The sequence below is a fragment of the Anser anser genome, assembly GCF_964211835.1.
Source record: "Anser anser genome assembly, contig: HAP1_SCAFFOLD_426, whole genome shotgun sequence".
In the NCBI taxonomy this organism is placed as follows: domain Eukaryota; kingdom Metazoa; phylum Chordata; class Aves; order Anseriformes; family Anatidae; genus Anser; species Anser anser.
The window spans coordinates 41,415-52,356 of NW_028153479.1; the positions used below are offsets into that span (position 1 = coordinate 41,415).

Below are 10,942 nucleotides of genomic sequence, written 5' to 3' on the forward strand. Positions count from 1 at the left end.
GAAGGACTTTGTGACTGATCGACAAGTAAGCCTGAGGGTCCTCGGTGCTGGGGGTCAGCCAGACTGTGCCCACCATGCAGGGAACGCAGGGGAAGGGAGCTGGGGAGCAGCACAGCAGGAGCAGACAGAAGGGCTGTGAGCGCGGCAGCGACCCTGCACAGCGCTCACCCGAGAACCCCCTGCTCAAACTGGCAGTGCCGCAGCCACACACAAGCGCGGGCCCTTCCTGATCCTGGGCCGAGGCCAGGCTCCCCACAGCCAGCCCTCCTCAGGTCCTGACCCTGCACGGATGGCCGATTTTGGCCAGGGCGCCCCATGCCAACGCTCCCACGGCTCAGCTCTCCTCAAAGGGTACAAGAAAAAAATCCCAGCTCATTGCCCAAGTCTCCCTTGTGCTGGGCCCCACAGCTGGATGCTCTGCTCTGGGGAGGGGGGTTTCACGAGGGCACAGCACACGGGGAGAACGGCTTTTCACTGGTGACGATAGCAAGATTGAGTGGCTGAGCAATTACAAAGACAGCTCTTCCTTTCCGTAGCATATTCTCCCCTTTTTAAAGGACAGGCTCAGCTCAGTTTTTACCAGATTGTGGTGTTTTTTATTTATTTCTTTACATCATGCAAACAGTGTGTAATATACTTCTTTTTGCTGCACTACCATCCTGAGTGGAACAACAGCTATTAAGACTAGAGGTAGAAAGAGGCGACTGAGGGGAGGCCTCACGGCGGCCCTCAGCTTCCTGAGGAGGGGAGTGGAGGGGCAGGCGCTGATCTCTTCTCTCTGGGGACCCGAGGGAACAGCACGGAGCTTCATTGCCTCAGCCCCCTCCAGTCGCTGCAGGTCACTAAGGAAGAGGTAGATCGCAGCATGCTCCACACACGCTTACTTTTGTACCAGCACGGTGCCACTGCAGGTGCCCAGCAGCCGTCTGCAAGGCGCTCTTGAGTGGAAGGGAGAGACGAGTGCCGTGGAGCAGTCCCCCGATTCTCCCATCAAAAAGTGCCCCCATTCCGAAGCCTTTGGGTACACCTGAACTCCCCTGGGGAGCCTTTATGCAACCCCACACAACAGGACTCTGCGCCTTCTCTCTCTCCAGACCCTAACCCTAATTAAGGCCCCCCCCATAGCCACTAAGACCCCCCCCCCCCAAGCCATTAAGGATCCTCCCTGGGACCCCCCCAACCCCCCCCCCAGGATATTAAGCCTAACCCTAATTACACCCCTAATTAAGCCTTTCAACCCAAGCCTTTGGGTAGACCTGACCTCCCTTTGGGAGCCTTTACACAGCCCCACACGCAACAGGACTCTGCGCCTTCTCTCTCTCCAAACAACCCTGACCCTAACCCTAATTACGCCCCTAATTAAGCCACCCAACGGAATCCTCTGGGTATACCTGATCTCCCTTTGGGAGCCTTTACTCAACCCCACACACAACAGGACTCTGCGCCTTCTTTCTGAACAACCCCGACCCTAACCCTAATTACGCCCCTAATTAAGCCTCCCAACCCAAGCCTTTGGGTAGACCTGATCTCCCTTGGGGAGCCTTTACACAGCCCCACACGCAACAGGACCCTGCGCCTTCTCTTTCTCCAAACTACCCTAAATGTAACCCTAATTACGCCCCTAATGAAGCCTCCCAGCAGCAGCCTTTGGGTAGACCTGCTGTCCCTTTCTCCTCCCCCCCCGAACCACATCTCCCAGCACCCCCCGGCGGGCCGTTCCCTCCCAGCTCCCCCCGTTTCCACCCCGTTTCGTCGCCCTGACGCCATCTCCCCGCGCCATGAAGCCTCCCCCCCGGCCCCGCCTGGTCCCGGCCCGCTTCGCCGAGGCCCCGGCGGGGAGGCCCCGGGCCGCGGCCTGGTCGCTGCGGGAGAAGCGATCGCTGCTGGCGGCGCTGCGGGCCCAGGCCGCCCTCGGCCTCCCGGAGCTCCAGGCCCGGCCGCTGCGGGAGAGCCTCCCCCGGCGGAGCGAGGCCGAGGTGGGCCCGGGGGGGGGCTTAAAATCCCGGGGGGGGGCTTAATGGCCCGGGGGGGGTCCTTAATATCCCGGGGGGGGGCTTAATGGCCCGGGGGGGGGGTCCTTAATATCCCGGGGGGGCTTAAAGTCCATGGGGGGGGCTTAAAGGCCCGGGGGGTCCTTAAAGGCCCGGGGAGGGGGGCTTAAAATCCATGGGGGGGGCCTTAATATCCCAGGGGTTCCTTAATATCCCGGGGGGGGGCTTAATGGCCCGGGGGGTGTCCTTAATATCCCGGGGGGGGGGAAGGGGGCTTAATGCCCGGGGGGGGGTCCTTAATATGCTTGGGGGGGTCTTAGGGAGGGTCCTTAATGGCTTGGGGGGGGGGGGTCTTTAATATGCCTGGAGGGGGTCCTTAATTTCTTGGGGGGGAGGGGAAGGTGTGTGTGGGGGTGTTCTCTCTCTCCAGACCCTAACCCTAATTAAGGCCCCCCCCATAGCCACTAAGACCCCCCCCCTGTGGGAATGGAAATGTTTTTGCAGTGTTACATGGTACAGAAGGAAGGAATGGGGTATTGAGATGTGCTTACAGTGATAAGAAAGCTCAGCAGGTGACCTCCTAAAATGCAGACACCCAGCCTCCTTAGAGCGATCAGGTGGAAATCGCTGTGTTAAGTCAAGCCAGACAAGGGGAGAAAACATTGCCATCCCAAAAACAGGCCGGCAACTGAAGGCCAGGCATTGTCTGGGAAGCATCAGACAGATTGTGATCCTGGATTACCCACTCCAGTGGGGAAACTGGGGAGGGTCCTGTCATCAAAAAGTATATAAACTGGGTTTTGGAACTATGGGTGTGCTCTCCTGCTTGTGGGGCGCCCGCCACTGCGATCGCGAATAAATTCCTGCTTCGCTGAGCTCCTCGCCTGAGCCCAAGTTGTTGGCTACGGAGCGTTTCTCACAATTTGGGGCTCGTCCGGGATCCAGTCGCCTACCGGGGAGCCCCACCGCCGCAGCAGCAGGAAGGCATGCCCCGCTGATCTCAGGGTCCTGTGCAGCGACGGTGGCTCTGCGGAGAGCTGCCAGAGGGCCCGAGGCTGATGAAAGAGGCAGGATCCGTGAAGGAGTGGGGAAGGGAAGAAGGCAGGCACTGCGGGTTTGAGAACTGATCCGGTGACTCTGTGCACAGACCAAGGTAAGAAATAGGAAGTATTGCCTCGGGGGTCGGGTGAGACTCTGTGTGATGTGTGATGCGTGCTTGAGACGTACTTTTGTACGGAGCGAGTGTGGGGTCCTGATCCGCGGTGCCGCAGCTCCGCGAGGGGCGCAGGCAGAGACGGACGAAGCGTGAGATAAGGGAGAGAAAGGAAGAGTCTCGGGAAATGTGGTGTGCGGTAAGCCTTGCACGGGGTAGTGCTCGGAAGTACACCAGGGAAATGTGGTGTATGGTAAGCCCTTGCACAGGGAAGTGCTTGGCAGTACACCAGGGAAATTTGGTGTGCGGTAAGCCTTGCACGGGGAAGTGCTTGGCAGTACACCAGGGAAATTTGGTGTGCGGTAAGCCTTGCACGGGGAAGTGCTCGGAAGTACACCAGGGAATCTGGTAAACTCATAGGTGTGCGGTAGCCCTTGCACGGGGAAGTGCTTGGCAGTACATCCCCATTTTCCAGAATAGGAAAAATGGGAAATATGAGTTCCAGGGGACAGGGAGATATCCCTGGGGGAGTGCCTACCGAAAGTTCTTCCTGAAGAATTATAAGAAATTGGAAAAATAATCTCAAAATTGGAGGAGATGGTAAAAAAAAAAAAAAAAAAAAGGTTAAATATTGTGTATTAGTCTGGACAAAAGAACCGATTAAGGAAACAGCAGTATTTTGGCCAAAATACGGGCCTGATGAAAATTCAGGCTTGAAATTTATGTGTAAACAATAAGATTCCTTTTTTTTTTTTTGGAGGAGGAGCCAAGTTATGCTCCCTATAATCCTAATATTGCACCGGTGGCAGCAGCAGTCGCTCCAGGAAAGGAGACAGGGACTGCAATTAACACTGTCCCTAGAGAAGAGCGTACTCTAGGCTCTGGCAAGAATTAGAACAAGGCAGAAGAGGTACTGAGAATTTTGCCTTCCCTGATACTAACAGCACTAACACTAACTGTGTATCCTCTTAAGTGAACTTCCCCCCCTCCTTACCAGCAGAGAGGTTAGGAGTTTCCTAGGACCTAACTTATACTCTTGGGGAGGGGGAACTATGTATATAAATATGTTGTTTACAGGGAAAGAAATGGGAATGATCAGGAGGAGAGCTGCTATACAAAAATGGGAAAGAACTCATCCTCCAGGACCAGGGGTAATACCGGCAGGGCAGAAATAACCACTTGCCGATCCTGGCTGGAAGAATAATAGTGTGCAACACAGAAATCATACGAGAGACTTGGGGTCAGAATGAGAAAGTACTTGGGGATGAATCCTGAGGACCCGGTATCCCAAGGGCTCTTGAAAGTTCATTTTGTGATTGAAGCCTGGCAAGATGCACAGAAAATGCTCCAGAAGGTGGGGGGGATGTAGTGACCAGTCACTGGGGGGGCCCTCCTGCGGGAGGCCCTGAACGTGTGTGTCAAGAGGGGAGATGAGAAGGAAAGCAGAGGGTGAAACTAATGGTACTGACAGCGTAGCAGGTAGTCAGGCAGAGGGTTGGAGAAAGAGGAAGAAAATCTTCAGGGGGAGTCAGGGCCAGGATGGAAAAGAGAGGAAGAGAGATGAAGGAATGGCAGGCAAGGAAAGCTACCCGTGTTGCGGCCTGAATCTTAGCAGGGACAGGCTTTGATGGGATGTTTTAAGTGTGGGCAGGCTGGCCACTTCAGGTAGGAATATCCGGAGTGGAAGAAGGAAGGTATGGAATTAAGTTGGCTAATGACTGAGACTTTGGTGAAAGTACAGGCTGGAGAAAGATAAGAAGAAGCGTTAAAAAGGGTTATGGAAGGTGTTAAAGGTGTGGTATGTAATGTTTGACAGAGCTGTTTTTTGAATGAGTTGGGAAAGTTGAATGAGCAGGGAAAGAGGGTGTAGGCACTATCTAAGTAACAGTCTAGAGGTTTTGGTATATTTGCTGTGGTGTTTGGTCAGTTTCCCAAGTATCGAGAAGGGGGGGACGGGGGGGGCAGCCTGCTCCACCAGGGGCCTCTCCACAGGCCGCAGGGGGCTTCGGCTCCGGCGCCTGGAGCGCCTCCACCCCCTCCGTCTGTGCTGACTTTGGTGTCTGCGGGGAGGTTTCTCGCTCCTCGCTCTCCCAGCTGCTGTTGAGCAGCAGGTTTTTGTTTGTTCGTTTGTTCGTTTTCGTGGATGTGCTCTCACAGAGGCACGGACTGTGTTGCTCATGGCTTGGCTCTGGGCAGCGGTGGGCCCCTCTGGGGCCGGGTGAAATTGTCCCTTATCTGCCACGGGGCGGTTTCTGGATTCTCCTCGTGGGGGCTGCCACTGCAGCCCCCTCCCGAACCTCGCCATCAAACACAATACACAGGGGCAGCTAGGTCATTGCTGGCCTGTAAAGTATCAGGGATTAAATTAACTAATGAAACCCTAACGAGTGATGGGGGTAGAAGGGGCTGGGGTAACAGTGCCACCTTTGGGGGGTACCAAGCTGAGACTAGGGGATAAAATGATCTCTGGGCAATTATTGTATGTACCCAAGGCAGGGACTAACTTGTTGGGAAGGGATTTGATGATGAAATTGGGCATTCAAATAGTAAATTGGTAGACTGGAATAACAGTGGTATTAATGGAGTGCTCTCAGGCCCTGAGAGCAAAGATATATTCACCTCTGACTGGAAAGACTCTGAAGTGGGGGCGGAAGCAACAATACATATGGAATTTTTACCTCAGAGGTTTACAGGGCCACCGATTAATTTGGGCAAAGTTCTAGAACAGATTTTGGAGCAATTCCAACCTCCCAAGGAGGAATTTCTGTTACAAAACGTGTATGATCGTTTATTGTCAGGACAGGAGAAAACAGTTGTGAAGGAAGCTACTAACAAGCTATTCAACTTTCTGGGAAAGCAGGGCTTGGGAGTATTGAAAAATAAATTACAATACGTAGAAAGAGAAGTCAGGTATTTAAGGCATCTAATGTCTGAGGGAAAACTGAGAATAAATCCAGAGAGGATTCAGGGAATTGTTGAAAACTAAGAAAGAACTAAAAAGTTTTTAAGAGAGATTTCTTTAAGGAATCGGGAGCCACGAAGCCTGAGGGAAAATGGATACTCCCTGATGGGAGAGAAATGCTGAATAAAGCACCAATGAGGCAAATATGATGTTTTACATCAAGAGAGTCATTGGGAGATGCAAGCAATGTGTGATGTTGTGCTAAGAAAGTATGTCTGTGTAGGAATATACACTTTAGTGAAGCAAATATGCAGAGGATGTACCATATGTCAAAAGGCAAATAAAAAGGTCATTTGTAACTGACCTAGAGGGGGACGGGAGCCAGGGATTCGACCTTTCCAAAGTATACAGGTAGACTTCACTGAGTTACGTAAAGGAGGGAGATTTAAGTACTTGTTTGTCCTAATTGGCCACGTGACTGGATGGGTGTAAGCTTTCCCCTCTGTATCTGCCCCTGCAAACACGGTGGCTAAGGTATCACCGGAGCAAATAGTCCCTAGATATGGGATAGCTGAAAACATTGATTCAGACCAAGGAAATAATTTCACTTCACAAGTACTGCAAGGGTTAATGCAGGCCTTAGAGATTGAGTGGGCTTTTCACACCCCCTGGCACCCCTCCTCTTCTGGGAAGGCAAAGCGAATGAACCAGACATTAAAGAAGCAATTAACTAAATTAGCGTTAAAAACCCAACTTCCTTGGGTAAAATGTTTACTTTTAGCACTCCTACAGGTTCAAACAGCACCAAGAAACATATAGGAATTTCACCGTATGAGATGCTGTTCGGATTACCCTATCTGGGCAGAAGGGATGAGATACCACAATTCGAAACGAGAGTTTTCTTAAGAACTGTGTTCTGGGGTTGTCCTCTTCTTTGTCATCTCTCAGGACCCGTGGGAAATTGGGTCCTGATTCAGACCTGGAAAGGATCAACTCCGGCCCGAACGGGAAGGACACTTCCAAGTACTACCAACCACTGAAACAGCCATAGGAACTGCGGAAAAAGGTTGGACTCACTATACTCGAGTGAAGGCATCCATCGACCCTAGTACCTGGGAAGCTGTTCCTACAGAAGACTTGTTAGAAGCTGAAATCGAAGAGAAAAATCTCGTAGTGGACTCTGAGCGGGATAAGAGCTTGCGATTGTAAACTAACCTTTTATTTTCACAGGTAACTAATGAGCGTGACTTGTGATTGAGAGAAAGGACTGGCCTATAGTGAATTGAAGTGTTCCCAAGGGGGGGTTATATCTTATTCTTTGTATTGATAATTATTTGGAAACCTAAGGTTTAAAAATAATGACAGGGAAAAATCAATTATTAATTTTGTTTTTAGTGATTGTAGGCCTCAGAGAAAGCCTTGGTCAATTGGCAACTTGGAAAAGGCATGACCAGATAATAGTAAGACGGGATACCCCATAAAAATATGGGTGAATGTGACAGAGGGTTATGTACCGCAATCTGTCATGTTTGATGCTTGTGAGGTGTTAGCTTGTGGAGATTTAAATGCCCAAGGACAATTGAGCAGAGAGAACAAATAACTGGTAGAGACCCAACAGCCAGATTGAGAATAGCTGTATGGAAACGATCCTCTATCTCCATCAGAGAAAGGGAGAAACTCAAGGAGAAAACGGGAGAGAAAACAGGAGGCCCTCTTTGAAATGCAGCAGTTCAAACATTTGAGATTGAAACAGGGTATGGGGATGTGAATGCCTGGATAGAATGGGTCAAATCTGCTGTCCAGAGTCTCAACCACAGCGATTGCTATGCTTGTGCCTCGGGACGACCGATAGCCCAGATAGTGCCCTGCCCATTGGTGTGGACCGAGGACTCCCGAGGGATGCGATGTACGATTGCATTGTACCCAGAAAAGCCTGCCTGGGGAAATGAGGCCTGTAAGTCTCTCTTTGCTATTCCCTTCCTCGCACGATAGCAATATCAGGGCTCCCCCTGCATTCTCCACAGCTATAGGTAACCATACAGCTTGCCTCTCACGGCAGGGTGTGAGTGCTACCCGGCATCTGGGAGAATTTGCCTTGTGCACGAGGACCTTGAATGCTACCGAGGACTTGATGGGAAACTATTCAAGACTTGAGATCCCCAGGGCAGATCTCTGGTGGTACTGTGGAGGGAAGATCTTACGGTCCACCCTACCATCTAACTGGGGAGGCACTTGTGCACTTGTTCAATTAGCTGTACCCTTCACCCTGGCATTTGAAAGAGAAACATCACAAATACCCAGAAGAAGTAAAAGAGGCTTTGGAATATCATTTGATGATAGAGTGTAAATAGATTCTATTGGGGTGCCTAGAGGAGTTCCTGATGAACATAAAGCCAGGAATCAAATTGCTGCAGGGTTTGAGTCACTGTTCTGGTGGGTAACAATTAATAAAAATGTGGATTGGATTAATTATATCTATTATAATCAGCAGAGATTCATAAACTATACAAGAGATGCGATAAGAGGAATCGCTGAACAACTAGATGCCACCAGCAAAATGGCTTGGGAAAATAGAATAGCATTAGATATGATTCTTGCGGAGAAAGGTGGTGTGTGCGTGATGCTGGGCAACTGTCGTTGTACTTTTATCCCTAACAATGCTGCCCCGGATGGCACAGGAACTAGAGCATTGCAAGGGCTTACCACCCTTGCCAGTGAATTGGCAGAAAACTCAGGAGCAGACACTTCCATCACAGGACGGTTGGAATCTTGGTTTGGTAAATGGAAAGGGATGGTAGTGTCCGTATTTACGTCCTTGATTGTAGTAGCAGGAGTTTTGACAGCCATTGGTTGTTGCATTATCCCCTGTGTAAGGGGACTTGTCCAACGGTTAATTGAAACTGCACTTTCGAAACAAATGACCGTGGATCCACCACCCTGCTCAGATAAGATAATGATATTAGAGGAAATGGAAAGCAAAGAAAGTGAAGAAGAGGAAGACATCTACCAAATTACACCTTAGAGAAAAAAATTTTGCAAAAATCAACAAATTATAAAAAGAGAAAAGGGGGGAATTGTGGGAATGGAAATGTTTTTGCAGTGTTACATGGTACAGAAGGAAGGAATGTGGTATTGAAATATGCTTACAGTGATAAGAAAGCTTAACAGAAAACCTTGTAAAATGCAGACAGCCGGACTCCTTAGAGCAATTAGGTGAAAATCACGGTGTCAAGTCAAATCAGATAAGTGATGAAACATTACCACTTCAAACAGTAAAAAAGTCAAAAGAAGCTTGAAATTTAACAGGCCAGCAACTGAAGGCCAGGCATTGTCTGTGAAGCATCAGACAGATTGTGAACCTGGATTACCCAGTCAATGGGGAAACTGGGGAGGGTCCTGTCATCAAAAAGTATATAAACTGTGTTTTGGAACTAGTGGGTGCGCTCTCCTGCTTGTGGGGCGCCCGCCACTGCAATCGCGAATAAATTACTACTTCACTGAGCTCCTCGCCTGAGCCCAAGTTGTTGGCTACGGAGTGTTTCTCACAACTATCCCCCCCAGCCTCTCCCAGTAGCTTCCAGCACCCCCCAGTTACCCCCCCAATCTCTCCCAACCCCCCCAGTACCCCCCAGCCCCTCCCAGTTACCCCCCAAGGCCTCTCCCAGTTTCCCCCAGTACCCCCCTAGCCCCCCCAGTTACCCCCAGTGAACCCCAGTACCCCCCAGCTACCCCCACCCCACCAGAGGAGTGTGGCAGGGTGAGGGCTCATCACCCCAAGCCCCCTGCACCCCCCTCCTAACACCCCCGGTGAGCACGGCCTGTCCCCACCCCTCACCCAGCACGGGCTTGGCACGGGGCACAGCTGCAGGCTCTGAGGTAACGGCCGGGGGGGGAGGGGCAGCGGCACCGGCCTCTGAGGGGGACGGTGGGGGGCCCGGGGGGGAGCCGGGCGGCTCGGCAGGGCCCTGCGAGTCGCTCAGCATGGCCGCGGCCACCGGGGGGCGACAGCGGAGAGCACCGGGGGAGGCTGGTAACAGGCCTGGTCGCTGAGGGGGAGAGAACAGCGCCGAGCTCCGACCCTGTCGCCGCCGCCGCCGCTTTTGAGGGGGTTCTGCCCGGGGCTGCCTCGCCAACGGCCGCCAGGCTCCGCCCCCCCGGCTTCGCGCCTCGCCCGCGGCTCCCCATTGGCTGGCAGGGAGCGGGGGGGGGAGGGGAAGGGCGGCGATTGGGCGCGTTATATTTTGGCGTTATATTGGGTTATATTGGCGTTATATTGCGTTCTATTGGGCGCGTGGCGGGCACGAGGCGCGCGGCACCACGTGGGGGGAGGGATAAAGGCTGGAGCGGGGCGGAGCATGCGCGAGTGGCAGCGCCTGTCCCTCCCTGTCTCCCCCCTCCCCTCTCTGTTCGCGCATGCACAGAAGCGCCGCCGCGCTCATTTGTGTGTGTTAACATAAATGTACTTAACGTCAACGTCTGCGTTCGGCTGGGGGTGCTGCGCAGTGCCGGGCGGGGCAACGTTTGTACGTATTTAAAGAAATGTACGTTTTCATAGGTAAAAGCGTCCCGCACCTGTGGTGATTTGCATAAACTTTCATGATCTGGGCGTGGGGGGGGCGGAGGATTAACGAGGGCCTTGCCGGGCCGTTAATTGTCCTCATTACGCTCATTTGCATACAAGCCGGCGCTTCTCGCCGCGCCGTTGCCATGGCAGCCGCTCGCCCCCTTCCCAAGATGGCGGCGGGCGACGCTCTGCCCGCCGAGCCCCGTCTCTATGGCCGGGAGGGCCGCGCGCATGCGCAGTGCGGGCCGCGGGGTTGCAGCAGCCGGAGCGGCGGCGGCAGCAGGCGGCGGTTGGGCTCGCGGACGGGGGGGGTGAGTCCGGCGGGGAGGGGG

At 52.7% G+C, this 10,942-nt stretch overlaps 1 long non-coding RNA gene across 1 annotated transcript; it reads left to right on the forward strand.

Annotated features, from left to right (window-relative positions):
* The first annotated feature begins 1,838 nt into the window (after positions 1 to 1,838).
* LOC310892088 lies at positions 1,839 to 9,560 on the forward strand. Its single transcript, XR_014577867.1, has 2 exons — positions 1,839 to 1,976; positions 6,995 to 9,560. It is a non-coding gene; the product is annotated as an uncharacterized lncRNA (long non-coding RNA).
* The last annotated feature ends 1,382 nt before the right edge of the window (positions 9,561 to 10,942 follow it).